The sequence below is a fragment of the Rattus norvegicus genome, chromosome 5 (assembly GCF_036323735.1).
Source record: "Rattus norvegicus strain BN/NHsdMcwi chromosome 5, GRCr8, whole genome shotgun sequence".
In the NCBI taxonomy this organism is placed as follows: Eukaryota; Metazoa; Chordata; class Mammalia; order Rodentia; family Muridae; genus Rattus; species Rattus norvegicus.
This window is the reverse complement of record NC_086023.1, coordinates 5,024,493-5,037,423: the sequence shown is the minus strand read 5'-3', so window position 1 is coordinate 5,037,423 and position 12,931 is coordinate 5,024,493. Positions and strand designations below refer to the sequence as shown.

The 12,931-nt window shown below is 36.1% G+C and overlaps 1 pseudogene; it reads left to right on the top strand.

The window, feature by feature from the left end:
• The first annotated feature begins 316 nt into the window (after positions 1-316).
• Positions 317-12,931, top strand: part of Vmn2r116l-ps5 (vomeronasal 2, receptor 116 like, pseudogene 5) — a 28,999-nt pseudogene continuing 16,384 nt past the window's right edge.

Genomic DNA, 12,931 nt, shown 5'->3' with positions numbered 1-12,931 from the left:
CTGGAGGGATCTGATTAAATTGTTTTTCATATTAAAAGTTTCCTGCTTCATATGTTTAGCCAATTCATCCCAGGAGAAAACAACCCTGAGTTCTTGTTGTTTGTAATCTTTGCTGAAGTTATATTGCATTTGGCTAGTGAAGAATATGAACAAACATATTTGTCAACTTGTTTTTCATGTGAATAAAGGGCTTCAGCAGCAGAGTCCAAGGGAAGGGATAGTTTCAAAATTCAAAATGGGATTCCCAATCCTTTGGAATGTTTATTGTGATAGATTGAATCATCAACAATCTCAAAACATACATGGTCACAAAAACATGAACCAAGCAAATATGTACTGCATAATGTGTGTTCTGCATCAAGCAGACTCATGTAATAATAGGATTTTCACCTGGATTTTTATCTTCTGGATCTTGCAGATTCTCAAATTTGTCTCTGCTTTTGTCTTTAATATCAGTAGATGTTATTACATAATCACTGAAGAATTTCACTATGAAATGATGTTGTCATTGTTGCATTTTTTCCTCTTCATACTTTCTACACTGGGAAGAAAATGCCATATTCAACAGTACCCTATCAATACTGGGACAAATAAATACAGTAAGTACAATTATGTATTTTTCAAGTTCAGAATTCTTATTACTTATTGGGTATAACCATTAAATTTTACTTATTGTTTATCTTTTAATTTTTACAAATTCATTCTTAGAGATTCTAAAATCTTTTTGTTAATTATATTTTCTTTTTCGATTATTTTCCTCATCAGGGTGGAATTAAATGGTAACTTTGACTGTATGCACTTTAGTTTCCCATTTGATTGATAACCATAACCTCTTATTTACCATTCATGCTATGTCACAATTATTGAATAGGTTTCCATGTTATGGTTTAAAGGTTTATTCTAAACCTGACCGTGTTCTTCATAGCATTTAGTCATGATTGTACCTGTGATATTAGATAATGTCATTAAATGTAATAAGTGCTGAGTGTTGTGATGCTTGAACAAAGAGAATATATATGTTATTTGTAACTGTTTCTAGAGTTAAGAATGTCACAATTAGAAGTTGTGAATATAGAGGAGAGAGAGAGAATGGACTGAAGGAGCTGAAGGAGTTTGCAACCTCAAAAGAATAACAACAATATCAACCAACAAGGCCGTCAGATCTCTCAGGAAGTAAATTACCATTCCCAGAGTACACAGGGATGGACCTATAGCTCCAGCAGTATATGTAACATAGGATGGCTTTTTCAAGTATCAATGGGAGGAGAGGCCCTTGGTCCTATGAAGGCTAGATGCCACAGTGTTTGGGAATGTAAGTGTAGGGAGGTGGGAAAAACTGTGTGGATAGGTGAGGGAGCACCCACATAGAAGCAGGGGGAGATAGCTGATTTATTGAAGGGATACCCAGAAAGGGATAACATTTGAAATGCAAATAAAAATATCCAATAAAAGAAAAAGTAAAAAAAAATGAATAAACTATATACAACTATAACAAAACCAATAAGGTATAGCCATTTGAACATTCAACTGCTGGAAGCTGAAGATAGAACAGGTTGAAAAAAAAGCTTCTCATATGATGACGATAGCGAGAGTCTAAGCTGATGTGAAGAACATGTGGTCATTAGGGAAAAAATGCTACCAGTGAGGCTGCAGTTTGTCTTTGAACTTGAAGTAATATATTTCAACATATTTTATTGACAAAGAGTTATAAGATGGCAAACAGAGCTGTGTGTTGAATGGTTACATATGACTAACAAAATGCCTACAAAACTTATCTAGCGAATAAACCAATCATTTCCCTGTTCTTTCTTATTTCTCTTATTGGATTTTTAAATTTTTCATTTCAAATGTTATTCCCTTTCCCAGTTTTCCCACCCCCTCCCCTTTTTCTATAAGGGTTTTCCCCTTTTCAATCAACCCCCTTTCCCACATACCTCTACACTGGGGATTCCAGCCTTACAGCACCAAAGGATTCTCCTTCCATTTTTGCCCAACAAGTCCTTCCTGTGCTACATATGCAGCTGGAGACATGGGTAAGTACATGTATATAGTATTTGGATAGTAGTTTAGTCCTTGGAAGCTCTGGTTGGTTGGCATTGTTGTTCTTATGGGTTGCAACCCCTTTCAGCTCTTTCAATCTGTTCTTTAATTACTCCAACACAGATCTCATTCTCAGTGCAATGGTTTGCTGCTAGCATTTGCCTCTGTATTTGACATTCTCTGACTGTGACTTCAAGAGATAACTATATCAGGCTCCTGTCAGAACTTCTTAGCCTCATTAGTCTTCATCTATATCTATCTGTATCTGTATCTGTATCTGTATCATCTGTATCTGTATCTGTATCTGTATCTGTATCTGTATCTGTATCTGTATCTGTATCTGTATCTGTATCTGTATCTGTATCTGTATCTGTATCTGTATCTGTATCTGTATCTGTATCATCTGGGGCAGGCTTTGAGCAGCTGTTCCTTCAGTCTTTGCTACAAACTTTGTCTGCTTATCCCCTCTCATGAATATTTTTGTTCCCTGTTTTAAGAAAGAGTGAAGCATTTGCCCCCTTTGTTGGCCTTATTCTTGAGCTTCATGTGGTCTGTGGATTTTATTTTGGGTAATTCCAGCTTTTGAGCTAATAGCGACTTATCAATGAGTGCATCCCAAGTATGTTTGTTTTGCGTGTGTGTGTGTGTTTTTCGGGATGATATTTTCTAGTTCATTCCATTTGCCTATTAATTTCATGAAGTCATTGTTTTTCAGCTGAGTAATACTCCATTGTGTAGATGTACCACATTTCTATATCCATTTCTCTTTTGAAGGGCATCTGAATTCTTTCCAGCTTCTGGCTTTTATAAATAAGGCTGCCATGAATATAGTGGAGGATGTGTCTTTGTTGTATGTTGGAGCATCTTGTGGGTATATGACCAGGAGATGTATAGCTGGGTCCTCATGCCCCGTGCTATTGTCTCGCCAGCATGAACACGCGGGGACACACGAATCCTTCTGTAGCTAAACATTTATTGAATCTTAAAGAGAGGGCCCGGGGCGCCAGCATGGCGTGGCTTATATACACCATAGCGTGGCGCATCCACACCTGATTGGTCGCTTACCCATGATCTCATAGGCACGCCCCGGAGTGGGCAAAGACCTGACACGAAGGCACTCTTGCACATGCGCACACAGTTAACTTCCTGAAAGGAAGTCGACTGGCGCGGCAGAGGCCAGGGCCATCTTGTAATGGCGAAAGCTATCCCCTCTTTCCACGTGGGGCGCAGTGGAAGCCAGCGCCATCTTGTGGTGGGGAATGTTATTGCGGCTCTCCACATCTCCCCCTTATTGTTTTACTAATAAGAGGCTGGTCTAGGTCCCTGTAGTTACGTCCATCTGTTGTGGTTCCTGTCTTAGGTCGTTCCTCTATGTCACAGCCTTATCCGTCATAGGGTAACCCTATCACCACCGGGCCTCGTGTCTTAGATTTGTCTGTGCATGAGGAAAGTTGCCCGTCTCTGGATACCGCAGTGCTGTGTGACAGTAACTGTTAAACAACCTAGGGCGAACTCTATAAAAGAGGCCAGCCAGAAAATGAGTTAGTGGGGAAATCATGATCACCCTATCGCGTGTAATGAGGAAACCTCAGCGATGTAGAAGGGCTGATCAAAGAATTATTGAGTCTCTCTCATCCCAGTGTAATGGATCCACAGATGTAAGAGCATAGAACTCAGATACCAACTAATTCCTGAGCATAGATAACCAAATTCCAGGGGAGGTCCCTTGTTCAATGGCCACAAGTGTTTGAGTGATAATGGCCTTGTCACGTTTCTGTTGAGATCTGAGTTTGTAAACCAACCATAGCATGAACACTAATCCACAGCATAGGGCTGAACCAAACAGAGCCAGTCCCGGTAAGTAGTGGGCACCTCATCTAGTTCTCCTCAGCTGTTACCACCTAGGGCCGTAGTCAAGCTGCTCCTATAATAAAATTTAGAATTCCCAATTGTTAGCAACTACTCCAGAAAGTTCACCCACTGTGCTTGCCTAACAATAGATTGGGGGAGGATAACTCTAGACACTGTAGACACAATGGCTGTAGCAGTAAATGGCTGCTACAATAGCAGCGAAAATAACAAGGTCTTTCCCAGGACAGTTTAGGATCAGTCATTCTTCTCTGGAATAACCAGCAGGCAAGGGAACCATGTCTGAGATCTGCACAACCAGGGCAGAGTTCCCCGGAGAATAAACAAGTGAATAATCATATATGTAGCCTTTTCATTAGATGAACCACCTATAAATATAGTAAGCACATTTCCTATGGGTTGTATGTACAAATTTACAGTAAATACAAAAGCATGTAAAGAGTAAAATTATCAGTTTTGTCTGAAATTTGTATAAGTGATAGGCCAAATATCAGTATTTTTTTTTTGTTTCTTTTTTTCGGAGCTGGGGACCGAACCCAGGGCCTTGCGCTTCCTAGGCAAGCACTCTACCACTGAGCTAAATTCCCAACCCCCTTTTTTTTAAATTTTATTTATTATATATAAGTACACTGTAGCTGTCTTCAGACACAACAGAAGAGGGCATCAGATCTCATTATGGATGGTTGTGAGCCACCATGCGGTTGCTGGGATTTGAACTCAGGACCTCTAGGAGAGCAGTCAGTGCTCTTAACCACTGAGCCATCTCTCCAGCTGCCCAGTATTTTGAAATAACCAATTTGATTGTTGTTTGGAATAAGGTATGTTTCACCAGGTTTTTTTTTAAAATACTTCTATGACTCTAGCCTATAATTTTGTATTAACACAACTGAAGCTTTATCTCCAATGTGGATAACAAACAAGGACCTAAGTCCTCTAGTAAGGTGAGGTACTTAGCCAATTAACATGTCCTTAGAAGCTTAAAATTAGTTTCAAATATTCTTTTCTGGAGTAGTGTAACAGCTACTCCCCAAATATTAAAGCTCATTTTGAGAGCAAAGGTCTGTAGTAAAAATTTCCATATACACTGAAAGATTCAAAGTTCTAACTTTTTACATTGAAGAAGTAACAAAATTACATAATATAAGGCTGTTAGCCATTTCTAGTGATAGCACTCTTGCACATCCGCACACAGTTAACTTCCTGAAAGGAAGTCGGCTGGCGCAGCAGAGGCCAGCGTCATCTTGTAATGGCGAAAGCTACCCCAGCTTTCCACGTGGGGTGCAGTGGAAGCCAGTGCCATCTTGTGGTGGCGAATGTTATTGTGGCTCTCCACATCCTCAGGTAGTGGAATGTCCAATTTTCTGAGGAACCTTTAGACTGATTTCCAGAATGATTGTACCAGTTTGCCATCCTTGTTCTTTCAAAGAAGAAGAAGAAGAAGAAGAAGAAGAAGAAGAAGAAGAAGAAGAAGAAGAAGAAGAAGAAGAAGAAGAAGAAGAAGAAGAAGGAGAAGAAGAAGAAGAAGTTGTGAATACTGTGCTCCAGCAATATTTCACATATCTCATGTTTTATTATAAGTGTTTGTTTGATAATTTAATTTTTATTCTCAGACAACTCTCCTGTGTTTTCCTGTTTACTTCATTTGTTTGCAGTATTTACTCTTGTTTTTAAATACATATAGACCAAGACATATTGACTATGAGTTTCATCATGGTGTTGTATCTAAGCTTATGTTAAATTTCCAGGTTAGTTGATAGTCTCAGACAGGTATTGCTGAGTTGGACAGAAATATTCATGTATATTTCTTGATAAAGTAAATAAGATGCTTTTATCCTTAACAGACCTTCACTTCCAGGTTCCTGTGAATACATGAAGAGATGTGTTGGAAACCAGCAAATTGAAAATGACCAAAACAAAAACATGAAAGATTTTAGAACCTTCGAGAGTTAATTTATCAAAATAATAATTTTTTTAAAAAGCAAAGAAGGTATAACGGTGAATTATGCTCTATGAGATAATATTCTGTGCTTGGTAAAATCTTTTGAAGTATTAAGGCATTAAATCAATGACAGTGGAGGAGAAATATGTTTAGATATAAATGAAAATGTAATATTTATTTGGCAACTTTATTTTGAATTTTTAAAACATCAAATATGGGTATATAAAATTTATTTGAATAAAATATTTCATGGTATTCTATTTTTTGGGGGAATCATATTTTGACACAAAGTAGATCATAATAATTTGTCATATGATAATAGATGTGGTAACTTTGTTTTTTTTTTTTTGTGGAGACTCTTCTATTTCATTATTATCAATATTCCTTATAAACCCTCTTTTCTGGTTCCCTGTCCTCCCAGCAGTTGAGGTACCAATATGTATGAGTATGTGTTTCTACTTATTATGTGCAGAGTAAGCTCTTCACTGCAAAGACTCTATTTACAGATATGTGAGCAATTAATGTCTGGTTTAGTCATTATGAATAAAAGGATTTATTTCTGTAAAGAACATTAAATTTGCATAAAATCAGAAGAAAATAAGCTAAATATATGACAAAATTCAGTCACTTTTACTATAATGTATTAACAATATTTTTGGATATAATGTTACGTATGAGTAAAAGAAAAGTGGCTTCTTTTATTGTCATATTTTTTCATTTAATGTACACCTAATTTATTCAGCTTTTTATACACTCTATTATCAATATAGCAAGAAAAATGGTCCATGGGTAAAAGTACTGAATGTTGGAATTACTATCAGGAGAAAACTATCTTCAATATGTAGAAATAAGTGGAAAAATTGAAAGGAAAAGAATAGAGATTATGTACTGAAGTAAATTGGGAAAAACATTGTTAAATCCTAGAATGAATGTTATTTTTAATTTTTTTTTATTAACTTGAGTATTTCTTATTTTCATTTTGAATGTTTTGCCCTTTCCCAGTTTCCGGGTCATATTAACAGTACAATCTTTTCAAACTTGTTATCATATTCTTTATTTGTATATACATATATTCTTCTGATATAGCCCATATTTTTAGGTGAAGGCAAAACTGTTTGAACGAAGGTTGTCATCCTACAATGTATGAGTTAAGATCGAGCTCTGGTCTTCAGGGCAAGCACTAGGATCCTACCATATATAAATCATATTGTTGACCTATTGGTCAATCCTTTGATTGTCATATCTTGATTTTTCCCAAGTCAAACTGAGAATTTTCTCTATTGGTTTCTGAAAGTGAATTATTTTCCTTCACATCAAGTAAAATATGGGATTGAGCATATGTATCAAATTTAATTTCATCAAATACATATTCACTTTTACTCTTCATAGTTTGATAAAATTGATGTATCACAATATTTCAATTCTAGTCAATTTTGTTTTTAATAGACTATTATTTTACTAGAATTATGCACCATGTGTGCAATTTTCTATATTAAAAGAGAAGCCAATTTTCTAGAGCATTTTCATGTAGATAATGCCATTTTGGATTCTTTGTAGCATGTCTTCCCTCATGTATATTAGTAGTGAATATGGTTCCATTCCTAAATATATTGCTATTCTGAGTTGGCTTTATAATTGACCTCACTCTTTCTTGGAATTTCAGCAATGCAGTTTTTCAGTAAAAAAAACAATGACTGAATCTTGGATGTAAATACCAGTCCAACATGACCTTATTTTTACATGTATTAATAATAACTACAAAAGTTCTTCCTTGGTATCTACCCCGTTGTAACCACTGACCTTTATTTGTTCCACTTGCACTTTTCATTGGCAGTGAAATCTTGTTTGTGAGCTCTCCTATTCTCTGTTTGTATTCTAAGAAAGATGTAATCTGCAGAGTTATATTTGATCAAATTTAAATGTACAAAAAGAAAAAGCAGCTCAGAGCATATAGTGCAGGGTTTGGCAAGTTCTCACTGTGGTAAGAATTGATGGCCCTTTCTATCAGCAATGTAAGGGTTATTTTACCATCCATCTTATACGGGTAGATGTGGGCATCCAACTGAAACATTCATATTCCATAACTAATAAAACAAATATAGACTGATGTTATGTAAAATTTTTCCTGGGGAAAATTATAATCTTTCCTGTGGAAGAATATTACACCTCAGGTAAACTATTTCATAGCATTCTTTAGTTACTTGTAATTGTGTGTGTGTGTGTGTGTGTGTGTGTGTGTGTGTGTGTGTGTGTGTGTGTTGTGTCAGTTTAAGTCCTCCTGGACGATTAATGAAAGCTAAGTCCATGAACTTAAAATAATAAGAGAATTTCTGTAGAGAGAATGGATGGGGGAAATGATGCAATCATTGTATAATCTCAAGAACAGAAATGATAAAAATGGTTTTCATTTGCTGAACATGTATTATAAAGCATGTAATTTAGAAATTAGGTGTGCAAAAAGTTATCAAATCTGTTTTATTAAAGTTGCCTCTGATCATTGTTCTTTGACTATAGATATTTAGTTCCTCTGATCTAGTAGTAGTTTTTATTACTTAATTAATCATGGACTTCTCAAAATTCATACATATCTTTCAATTTTGTATATATTTTATTTGAATATATAATATTTACACATGAGAAAATGTCATTGATATTATTTCTCAAATTCAACATCTTACTTATCAATTCTTTTACTTTGGACTATATTACTTCATTTATATTTTTATCTGTCTGCTTTAATATAAAATTAATATTTGCTAATTTTTTATTATTTCTGTTTGTGATCTCAAAGAACTTTATTAATCATTTAAGTAAAAATAAAATTAAGTTCATAACACATGCATGATCAACAAAAATAGCATTATAATTGATTTCAAACATAAGTTCAAGTAGATAGACTAAGAGATTTTCCTATAGGCTGCTAGGTGGTTGATCTTGCCTTTGATGTTTCAATACCTGTACTGCTTGTCATCATATTGCTATTATTATGACTACCTTTTCTTTTCTTTTTGTGTGTGTTTGTATCTGTGTTTATGTGTGAATATATGAGCCTTTAGTATTTGTACCAATTAAGTCCAGTATTTGTATTGCAGCCTCAAGATTTGGGTATAATTTTTGGGAATCAAACTTGGATTCTCTGGAAAAATGACACCCTTAATTGCTGAGGAAGTCTTCCTCCCCACCATAGAAATTGTCATTGGAAATCTTAATAATAACATATTTATACTTATAAGCAATTCAGTGCATTGATAATATTCTCCAAAGCCCCCATGTAGTACAGTGCCCATCCTCTTTGTCCATATCTCTCATTCCCAACTTTAAATTTAGCCATGAGCCATCATAAGACAAGCTAGTATCTAACATGTGACTTCCTCAAATGACTTTGCTTTAGATACTATCTATGATGAAACTCTAATAAGCAAGGCCTAGTAATAAATCATTTTAGGAAAGATTCCTGCTCTTAATATGATTTTTCTGTAATTATTAAACATATGTAACAATCATTAGCTATTTCCTCACCTCTTTAAGCGGAGCTCTGAAAACACAGGAATATGTACTGTCTTGTAGGGATTCTATATAGATAAATAGATGACTTCTTAATTCTTAATGTTGAGTCTATAAGAATCCCTAAAATTATGTTGGTGTTCATTAAGTTTTTTTAATTAATTAATTAATTAATTTACAGGAATAGTGAGACTCCTTTTAGGGCCTTTTCTTATAGCTAAAACTGCAGTGAGATCTTTGTACTGCCAAGGCTGGACCACCCCCCCAGTGTAGGGGAATGTCCACAGGTGGAAAGTTGTGCTGGTTGGGCAAAGGAACACAATTATAGAAGGGGAGGGGTATGGGAGAGGAGGCTTATATTTGGGAAACCAGGAAAGGGATTAATATTTGAAATAAAGATATTCAATAAAAAAGAAAAGTATATAAATTATACTTACCATGCTTTTAGGTTTTTTAGTTTGTTTGATTTTTTTGTTTGTTTTTGTTTTTACTAGTATACCTGAAAGCTTATAATCCAAACTCACAAAAACAAAGCAAAACAAAACAAAAAAACCCTGCATTGAGAAATCTGGCAGTCTCCCATGTTTTACCTGTTAATTGCTTCTAGATACTAACCAGACTTTCTACCACTCAGAGAACATTCCAAGAGGTTGTAAAACAATTAAGCAAAGGTCATAAAAAGGGAACTACAATTTACTATAGATGCTAAGACAGAAGACTGAGTTCATACAAAACTTCATAAATAACTTAGCTATGGGTTTTCTCTTTCAAGGAACCTGTGAAACTGTGACTGATGAAGAATGTTTGCCATATAATTATTCCTAATGAATATGAATGTAAACATTTTTTGTTTTAAACTTTTATTTCAATTTATGATTTGATTATATGTGTGAACTTATGAGAAATGTTTTAACATGTGAACATATTTTCTAAAAAATGTGTAAGTACTAAGGACAAAGAGAAAGAGGGCTTAGACAAGGAGAAGTCAGAAAAAAATGTCCTTGACTTGCTTTGGATCGTTCTGCTTTCCTGCTTTCTTAGATAGATATCATTTGAAACTTTTTACAACTTAGAAATAAAGTCTATAATCATCTTTCTTATTTTACATTTAGTGGATATTTTCTTTACTTACATTTCAAATGTTTTTCTTGCTACTGGTTTCAACTTCTACAACCTTGTATCCCCTCCTCCCACGCCCTGCTTCTGTGAGGGTGTTTATCCACTCAACCACTCCCTCCCTCCCTCCACCAGGCATTCCCCTACAGTGGAGCATTGAGCCTTCACAGAACCAAGGGCCTCTTTTCCTGTTGATTCCAGATAAGGCCATCCACTGATGCATATGCAGCTGCAGATATAGATCTCTCCATGTATACTCTTTGGTTGCTGTTTAAGTCCTGAGATCTCTGATGAGTCTGGTTAGTTGATATTGCTTTTCTTCCTATAGGTTTGTAAATTCCTTCAGCTTCTTCAGTCCTTTCTCTAACTACTCCATTTGGGTCCCTGTGCTCAGTCCAATAGTTTGCTGTGAGCATCCACCTTTGTATTTCTTGTGCTCTGGCAGAGCCTCTCAGGAGAGAGTTATATCAGGCCCCTGTGTGCATGCACTTCTTGGCATCATCAATGTTGTATGAGTTTGGTGTTAGGATGTGGGACAGTCTCTGGATGGCCTTTTCTTCAGTCTCTGCTCTATATTTAGTGTATTTCTCTTGTGAGTGTTTTGTTCCCACTTCTAAGAAGGACTGAAATATCCACGCTTTGGTCTTCCTTCTTCTTGAGCTTCATGTAGTTTGTGAATTACAATTCACAAAAGGTATACCTTGGGTATTCTGAGCTTTTGGTCTAATTTCCAGTTATCAGTGAGTGCATATCATGTATGTTCTTTTGTGATTGGATTATTTGACTCAGGTTGATATTTTCTAGTTCCATCTATTTCCCTAAGAGTTTCATGAAGTCATTGGCTTTAATAGCTGAGTAGTACTCCATTGTGTAAATGTACCACATTTTCTGTATCCATTCCTTCCTTTTTTTCTTCCTGTGACTTCCAACAAGCAGACTAAAAGTTAGAGCAATGCAGTTCCTTGTGAGATAGATCAAAGGCCACATTACTTAATTCCTTGCTGCCAGGCTACAGATGCCAATCTCCTACAGCATCAGCTTTTTGCACAGAGAAAGAACAAGAAACTTTTAAGACTATTTCAAAGTTATTGTCAGCATTTCAGTATAATTAGAGAACTAGAATATCTGGAAACCCTCAGACTTCAAAGCCACACCAAAGTCTTATTCTGTGCCCTGTCTCTAACTTCTCCATGCCAGGAGGCTCCTGGCATCTAAATTGGCACCTTAAAAGAGGCAGGGACTTTGAAGAAGTTAAGTCTACACAGATTGGACTCTCAATTGGACCTTTCAGACCTGTTTATAGAGGGTGAGAAATAGGAGTTGATATTGCCAACTGCCGTCAGCAAAGGTTGAAATTAGGTACCATGAGGCTTGTGCCAGAAGCCATCATCTCTGGCTGTAAATTGACTGCTGCCATCTGCAGAGGCAGGATAGTAGGTGCCATCACAGGCAGGTTGGGTTGGTTGAGTACCATCAATGCCAAGGGTACATCAGGAATCATCAGCTCTGGTTTTCATTGCCTGCTACACCAGGCAGTTCTCATAGCATTTCTTTTGGGAGCTATCAGCACTAATATTAGGTCTGGAACCATCAGTTTCAGGTTATGTGCATTTCTTTTATCACTCAGGATGGAAAAACGTGAACCTATTGACATAGAGTTCTTTACAGATGTTATTAACTATACTATTAAAGAAAAAAGGGATTAGGGTTAGCTCTAGCCAGCTGATTGACTTTCTTCAGTTTGTATAAATGGTCAGTCCTCAGTTTCCAGGAAGGAGAAATTTAGATATGGGTACATGGGAGAAAACACGGTTAGAGACTGAAAACTGGTTTAAAGAGAACAGAGGATTAGGTGTGTCCCCTATAGCATTTGCTATTTGGAATGTGCTTAGGAAGGCATTGGCTGATAAGCAAAAAAAAAAAAAAATAGCCACATATGTTCAGGAGACAATAGATTCACCTCCGTGCGAGGAAACTCCTTTCCTACTGTGTCACTTAGGATCTAAGTTCAATGTTTATTCTTCAACAGAAAGGTCTAAGAAAAGTAGCTCAGAAGAAGGTAGTGATAAATCAAAAAAGAAAACATCAACCTCTGAGAAGCAAGCTAACTCAAAAAAGAAATTAACAAAATATCATAAACATATCTGGTCTACCCTGCAGCATTTAAAAATAAGTCATTCTATAAGACTCACTGATAAGGGGTTGGGGATTTGGCTCAGTGGTAGAGCGCTTGCCTAGCAAGCACAAGGCCCTGGGTTTGATCCCCAGTTCCGGAAAAAAAAATAGAAAAAAAAAGACTCCCTGATAAATATAAAAAGAATCCAAACAGGTTGTGATCAGCTGCTGGTGTACTCTCTGCTCTACAACAGGGTATATTGTTAGGCTGTTTTTCAGTTATTATGGAGAATAAAAAAGGTTAAAAATTCCTTTTGGGAATTATTGTCATTTAAATTCCTTACAACT